Raw genomic sequence first — 7,961 nt, 5'->3', positions numbered from 1 at the left:
GGAAGGCGATGCATCACAAGGTGTGACAAGGGCCCAGAAGCTGACCAGGGGACCGCCTTGTTGATAAGATTAGGCCCATGGTCCAGGGTCTGGGGTCTGGTTTCCATTCCAACACTTGGTCATCAAGCAGATAAGAAATTATCTGGTCAGCAGACTCCTGTCCCCCTGAAGCCCAAGATGACGTTCCTTATTTCACCCATCCTTTCCTCCTTGTCCTCCTGCCCCACGTAACTGACGCTGTATGATTATTCTAGCAATAAAAACGGCCCGGATCTTCCTCTTCCGCAGCATCCTGCATCATGTAGCCTGCTCCACGACGCCCGTTTTCTTATCAGTGTGGTGTTGCCCGACGCAACAGACCCTGCTCCATCTCCCTCCCTTCCTGGACTGTGGACAAAGGCTCAGCTCAGGAACTGGGGTGACCTGGGCTAATCCTGCCCCTGGGCCAGGCCAGCAGGACACACACTCCTCCCTCCCCTGTGTGGCTCCCTCCAGCTCTGGTCTATAGAGAGAAAGTAGCTGAAGCTCATGAAACAACCTCATTTGAGGCCCGTGGGCTTTTCTATGGTGAGTCCAAAGAAGATGAACGTAGGGGACTGAGAGATGAACATGGCGACTGGGGGTGGGAGCTGTCAGGGGTGAAGTTACCACCACATCCTAGCAGGGGCCTGGAGCAGGGGTCCTGCCCAGCTCCTTATACCTCAAGCCAACCATGAGATATTTCTAAACCTCAGCCTCTTCAGGTCCAATGTCTTTTCAGTCCTGCTTAGAAACTGCTTCTCCATGGAACCACATTACTGAGTTGTTGTTCTGACACTCTTACTCTGTGTGCGATTTGAATTCATTATTCTGGGGCTTGATGTTAATTGTCTTCCCATCATCTTGTGTTGTGTATCCTGTCATTCTTTTACACACACACACACACACACACACACACACACTCCCCTCTCCTTGGCAACCAGACCCTCCCTCAGCACTGGGGTTACTCTGACCCTCTCTGTCTCTGGTTCCCTCAGAGCCGCCCTCTCTGCAGTATCTCTACTAAGGGGTGTCTGAGCAGGCCCAGGAGTCCCTGCACCTCCTGCCTCTGACCTTGTGGGAAACAGCCCTCACCCTGCATGACAGTGAGGAGACGAAGGCAAAGTCCTGAGGTCAGTGATTGATGGAGGACACAATTTGCTTTTTCGTTTCTTTTTCCCCTCATTGTATTATTCAGGTGAGTTAGCATTGGTTTACACACTGTATGTTTCAGAGGCCAAGGGTCACCCCTCTTCAGATGTTTGTTACCACATCACGCCTACCATAAGGGCACCCACAGTCTTCACCATAGCCCACTGGGCCCTCTCCCTACCTTGTTTCCTGCTCTTAGTCCCACCCTATAGCTTCAATTCCACAGTCATATTTCTAGAGTTTGTTTTGTTTAGTTTCACCTGTGCCTGCTTTGTTTCTTTATATTCCACATATGAATGAAATCATCCAGTATTTAACTTTCTCCTTCAAACTTATTTCACTTAGCATAATCCCATCCATATCTATTCTTGTTGCAAAGTCAGTAGTTTTCTTTTTCATGGCTGAGCATTATTCCATTGTGTATACAGTTTGTGTTCTCCATCCCCTCATCTGTCATTGGGCACTTAAGTTGTCTCCATTGCTTGGTTATGATAGCCAGTGCTGCAGTGTTTTACCTTCTTTGGATAAATACCAAGGAATGGAATGCTTGACCATGGGACAGGTCTATTTTGAATATTTTGAGGAACCTTCATTTGTTTTCTATGCTACCCATCGAAAAGAGAGGTTCCAGGATCCTTCACCCAAGGAAACGTGGGGCTGAGAAGGATGAGAAGCTAAGGAAGAGGAGGAAGATGTGGAGTAAGATGAGGAAAGACTAGAGGAGGCGCATGGAGCAGAAAGACATGTGAAGAAGAAGCCAGGCTTGTTCCTCAAGCTTGGACTTGTGCCAGGGAATTGGGGACACAGCAAGAGACACGTGAAAGAGACAAAGACTTGGGTGAGAGGCTGATAATGGCAGCTGTTATCTTGATTTGGATTTTGATTTTGCTCTTTTCCTTTCAGACTGGCCCCTCTTCCCCTGTCCCATGGGTCTCTACCATTAGGTGCCTTAGCCTTGTGGCAGGCTTTCGGGCCCCAGTGGGCCTGCTTTGGGCCAACTCTCTTTCACTGGGTATTTACCCATGAGGGACAGGTAGCTTTGGATGCTTCACTTGCGAACTATTCTAACTATATTCTTTCTCTTCTCTCTGTTGCACACTAATTCTCTATTGCACACTAATTTTATTGAAGTTCTTTTCTATTGAAGGTCTTATGCTTTAGAGTATGTTTTCTCTTTATTCAGCTGATGAAGATCCCATGTAGTGTACAGGTTTGAGGGTCCTGGGAAACCCTCATTCTGACCACTAACAGGACCAGACTTCATTCCCACCCACCATGTACCAGAAAGATTTCCTTTTCCCCCACACCCTTCAATGGGTCATTCTCACAGGTGTAAAGTAGTAACTCATTGTGGTTTTAATTGGCATTTTCCTGACAGCACATGACAAACATTTATCCATGTACTTATTGGCCATCTGTATGTCTTTACAAAAGTATCTATTTAGCTCCTCTGCCCCTATTTTTATAGAGTTGTTTTCTTGTTTTGCAGTTCTTTGTAGATCTTGGATAGTAAGTCCTTTTTGGATTGATGATGTGCAAAATTTTCTCCAACTTGATGTTGTCTTTTCATTTTAATGAGTTTCCCTCACTATGTAGAATCATTTTAGTCTCATGTGATTCCATTGGTTTCTTTTTGCTTTTGCTTCCTTGGAGCACAGAAGACATTAGGGGCAGTGAAAATACTCTGCATGATATTCTCACGATGGACACAGGTCATTATACATTTGTCCAACACCCACAGAATGGACAACACCAGAGTGACCCAAGAGAAACCATGACGTGCGAATATGATGCGCTGGTCCCTCACTTGTAACCCACGTGCCAGTCTGGTCTTAACGCGTGATTTGGACATGATGTGTGAAGAGTTTTATAAATTGAGGAATGAAGTGTAAATTTATTTTTGAAAGCATATTTCATGCTCATGCAAGGACATTTAAGTAACACTCAAGGATACGCATAAGTAAGTCATTCCCTTCCATCCCCCAACATCCCAGTCAGCCAGTAGCTGCTCAAAACCAATTAGCAATTTATTTTTTCTCTTCTAAAAAAATATATCCCTGCTTCTGTCTGGACAATAATGCTTGTTTTCCCATCATTAAAGGAATTCAGGTCACAGAGTGGGGGAAAACATTTGCATATCACAAAACTGATAAAGGACAGTATCAAGAATTTACAAATAATGTTTAAAATTCAATGATCAGCAAGAAATAACCCAATTTTAATAAGGACAAAAACAGTGTTATAAATATAGCAAAAAAAAAAAAAAAATTGACTTCCAGGCCTCCCCTGGTGGCGCTGGTGGTTGAGCGCAGCACTGTGAAGCTGTCCGCAGCCTCTGCAGTGCAGGTTCCATCCCGGCTGGTGGGCAAGAATCCCACACGGCCCGGCAGACCTCTCCTGTCTCACCCGCTGCTCCCCTCAGCAGTATATTTCATCAGTCTGCCTGTTCTGTTCCCCGCTCTGTCTCTAGTGAATCTTATCACCTCCCGTGCATATGGCCTATACCCCAGTTCTTATGCATGAATAAATAAATCTTTTTATTTATATTTTATTTAATATTATTTATAGACATAGCAACTTATGTAGACATAAAAAAATAAAAATATGAACAAATGCTCAATATCACTGTTAAGAACAACAGTGACACTATCCCACTGCTGTCCAGGGTGTGCACAACAGGAGCCTCATCAGGTTCATTGTAAAAGATCCTTAGGGGCTGAGAGACACATCAGAGTCCTAGGCACTGCTGCTGCCTGGTTGAGAGCAAAACAGAACCTGGTCAAAGATGAGACCACAGCAGGGACTGATGAGGGTGACTCCTCCATGGAGTCCATTTACACTGTCCCCAGGGACTCAGGGATCAAACCCCGGTCCACACTTACCTGCGGCCTGAGTGTAGCTTCCTCCTTGTCCTCCTGTGGGAAGAAACATCATGTGAGACCAGGGAGCAGTCAGGTCAGAAGACCTAAAGGAATCTTTTAATCCTGCACAACAGGGAAGTTTTCAGAACTGGGACTAAAGACCCAGGTCAGGACTGGGAAAAATGAAGAAAGGAGGTGAGGGGGGACTGGACCAAATGCCCTCTGGGCAACACACATGTGTGTGGATGGTACTTCCCATTAACCAGGCAAGACAAGTTCTCCCTGGGACATGGAAGCCCCCAGTGGACAAGATCCCCCACTCCCTTCCCTACCTGAGTGCTTCTTCCTCCACATCACAGCTGCAGCCACCGCAGCTCCAGTGAGCACAGCTCCAAGGAGAACCAGGCCAGCAATGATGCCCGCGGTGGGATGGAGGACTGAGGAGGGGGCACTGGAAGGGAAGGGAAGATCATACCCTGAGCCCTAGACCTTATCCTGACCCTCTGAAGGGCTCCAGAAGGGATCCTGATGGCCCTGAGAACAGCCTCAGTGCCCACATCCTTCTCCTCACCCCATCTCAGGACTTGGGGCTCCAGCAGCCCCTCATGCTGCACGTGGCACGTGTATCTCTGCTCCTCTCCAGAAGGCACCATCACAGCCACCCACTTCTGGAAGGTTCCATCTCCCCCAGGCCTGGTCTCCACCAGCTCCATCTCCTGGGTCAGGTCCTCCCCATCTCGTTGCCAGGTCAGGGTGATGTCCGCAGGGTAGAAGCCCAGGGCCCAGCACCTCAGGGTGACCTCATACTCAGAGGTGGGGTGGTGGGTCACATGTGTCCTTGGGGGATCTGAGGTGGTAAATCAGAAAACTCACTTTGTGTTTCCTCCATGGACACTGAGGACTCCTCATGAGACCATCCTCACAATGGACAAGACAACTGGTGTGGCAGGAATGACAGGGGTGAAGGATGCCCTGAGCAAACTCCATACAAATTCCATGATCACTAAAGGGAAGGTTGTGAGGACCTGAGGGTGGAGTTAAGCAACTGGGCTCTCCATTTCGGTATTTAACTGGTCATGTGGCCGGGAGTCACTGGCTTGGCCACCAGGCGTGCTAGGTTTTCGCCACCTCTGTGGGTCACTGGGATTCCAGGTCAGCGGAATGGGTAGGATGCATTTACAAACTTATCTCCCTCTTTTTCTCCCTGAGTTATTCATTTCCCATTCCCCTTCCTGTGTATATAAACCTTTCATCAACCTTTTGTGTGTGTCTGCAGTTTAACATTAAGAAGTCCCCTTTAATCGCAAGGGTGGGGACCCACAGTCAGGAAACCCCATTTTATATCGGGGTTTGCCCTGTAACAGCTAGAAGCATAAATTGTAAAAAAAAAAAAAAAAAAAAAAAAAATCTGTAGGATTCTCCTATTCCTTAGAAAGTTCTAGAATGAGGATGAAAGCCCAGGGTAGGATGAAGCAGAGGGAGTGGAACACAGACTTTTTATTCCTGACCTGGGTGGAAGGTGAATGACACAGAAAAGCAGGAATCACATAACTGAAAATGTTCTCAGAACAGAAACAAGACTGAGAGAGAAACTCGTGGTTCTCAAACAGGCCCCTGGTCAAAAGGACCCGGTGACGGGTGATGTCAGGGACTGTCTGTCTTTCTCAGGAGAGTCTGGATTCCTTCACTGTCCTCCAGGAGAAGCAGGAGTCTCTGGGAGTCTCTCTAGCGCAGAACATGAAACCCAGGGGAGCCCCCCTCTCAGGACTAGAGAGAGGACTCATTTCCCGCAGTGACTCCAGGCAGGGGGGGACCGGGAGGCCTCCAGGCCCCTCTTACCCGTGCGCTGCAGAGTCTCCTTCCCGTGCTCCAGGAATCTGCGCAGCCACCTCAAGTACTTGCCCTTCTCAAAGTTCCTGAATTTCTCTGCCTCACCCTGGGCCTCCCACTCGCGCCGGGTGATCTGAGCAGCTGTGTCCACCGCGGTCCAGGAGTGCAGGTCCTCGTTCAGGGCCAGGTAATCGGTGCCGTTGTAGGCGAACTGTCTGTACGCGCGGAGGAGATGCCCGTAGGGGCCCACGTTGCAGCCAGACATCCTCTGGAGGGTGTGAGAGCCTGTCCCCGCCCCCCCCACACACAGCCCCCGCGTTACCCCGCGTTACCCCGTGGTCACCCCAGGGTCACCCCGACCTCCCGCCGGGAATAAACTAAACAGAAGGAAATGGGGTGAAAGTCCCGCGGGCTGTTCCCTGGCAGGTTGCAGAGAAGCCTGGAGGGGGAGACCCTGAGCGACCCCCCCGTCCGTGGGGATGGGGGTGCTGACCCGGCCCGGACCCGCGCCAGCTCACCGGTCTCGCTCTGGTTGTAGAGGCCACGCAGGGAGTCCAGCTGCGCTGGGAACCACACTATGTTCTGCCTTACGATCTTCGTCCTCCAGTCCCACTCCTCCTGCCCTGTCTGCTCCGCCCAGGGCGCCCGCGGCTCCACTCTCTGGCCCGGAGAGTCGCTGTCAAACCACCCGACCTGCGTGTCGTCCACGTAGCCCACGGCGATGTACCGGGGCTCCCCGAGGCCGGGCCGGGACATCGCGGTGTGGAAAGTCCTCATGGAGTGGGGGCCTGGGGGCGGGAGGGGAGACCCGGGCTATTCTTCTCCCCTTTCGGGGGCTCGAGACCCAGGGGGCGCCCACGAGACAGAAAGTGGGTGAAAGACGAGTGTGAGTGAAAAGCGGCTGCGGGACGAAAATGGCCGGGACTCGGGGGGCCAGAGGAGGCTGGGGTCTCGGGGGGACGGAAAGGGGCCAGGACGGGGCGGGCCGAGGTGGGGAGACAACTAGGGCGGCGGCGAGGTCGCGCCTTTCCCACGCCCCCGCCTCTGGGAGCGCCCCGTCCCCTCCCGACCCGCACTCACCCGCCCGGGTCTCCCTCGGGGCTGCGGCCACCGCGAGCAGGAGCAGGAGGGCTGCGCCCCCCATCCCCCAGGACTTGCCTCCACCCAGGCTGGGGAGACGGAGTCCCGGCGGGCGGGTGAGGGCTTTGGAACGGGAGCCGCGAGGCTGCTGATTGGCTGCTCTGGAGACCTCCAGGCAATGGGGAGTGAGCCCTGGGGTGAGTCACCAGTATCCAGGAAGGAGGTGAGAAGTGAAACTGGGGAGGTGAGGAAGCCCCGACAGTCAACTTCCAGCCCCAGACAGCGCCCTGGGGACTGAGACCTTGAGAGCCACACCCCGAGACCCTCCTCTCCTGCACCAAGACCTTTGTCACACTGTTGCCTCCCTGAATCCAGGCCCAGGAATTGGGTCAGCGATTCTCAAACATTTTTCTTTCAGGATGTCTCTACAGTCTCAGAAACTATTACGGATCCCATGTATAATTTTCTATGTGGGTTAGAGCTTTAAATACTTTACTAGAATAAAGGCTTTTTAAGATGGTATTACTTCTTTACTTTAGAATGTTAATAACCAATGTATGCTAACAAAGCATTTTTTTAAAGATTTATTTATTTATGCATAGAAAAGGTGGGGTGCAGGCCAGAGATGCTTGGGGTAAAAGGATTCACCAGAGACAGAGAGGGGGGCACATCAGGCAGATGTACTGAAACACACTGCTGAGGGGAGCAGGGGGCTAGACTGCAGAGGTCTGCTGTACTATGTGGGGTGGCTCCCTGGCCAGGGATTGAACTCATGCTGCAGTGGCTGCAGGTAGCTTCATAGGTTGTGTCTTAACCCCTTGCATCACCAGGGAGGCCCTAACAAAGCATTTTTAAGAAAATAACTTTCTGTAAATATAAGGATAATTAAAAGAGGGGAACTTTCACATTTTATATTTTTGCAAGTGTCATTTTTGTCTCATTAGAAGATCTTTTAGTTTTCAGTTTCTTCTACATTGAATGTTTTGCTTGAAATCCATGAAAAAATATACAATCTCATGG

At 50.4% G+C, this 7,961-nt stretch overlaps 1 pseudogene; it reads right to left on the bottom strand.

Annotated features, from left to right (window-relative positions):
• Nucleotides 1-2,733: 2,733 nt before the first annotated feature.
• On the bottom strand, nt 2,734-7,051 carry LOC119252010 (class I histocompatibility antigen, Gogo-B*0201 alpha chain-like; annotated as a pseudogene).
• Nucleotides 7,052-7,961: the final 910 nt, after the last annotated feature.

The sequence above is a fragment of the Talpa occidentalis genome, unplaced genomic scaffold (assembly GCF_014898055.3).
Source record: "Talpa occidentalis isolate TD23 unplaced genomic scaffold, MPIMG_talOcc4v2.1 talOcc4.2, whole genome shotgun sequence".
Classification (NCBI taxonomy): domain Eukaryota; kingdom Metazoa; phylum Chordata; class Mammalia; order Eulipotyphla; family Talpidae; genus Talpa; species Talpa occidentalis.
This window is presented reverse-complemented; position numbering and strand designations above follow the sequence as displayed.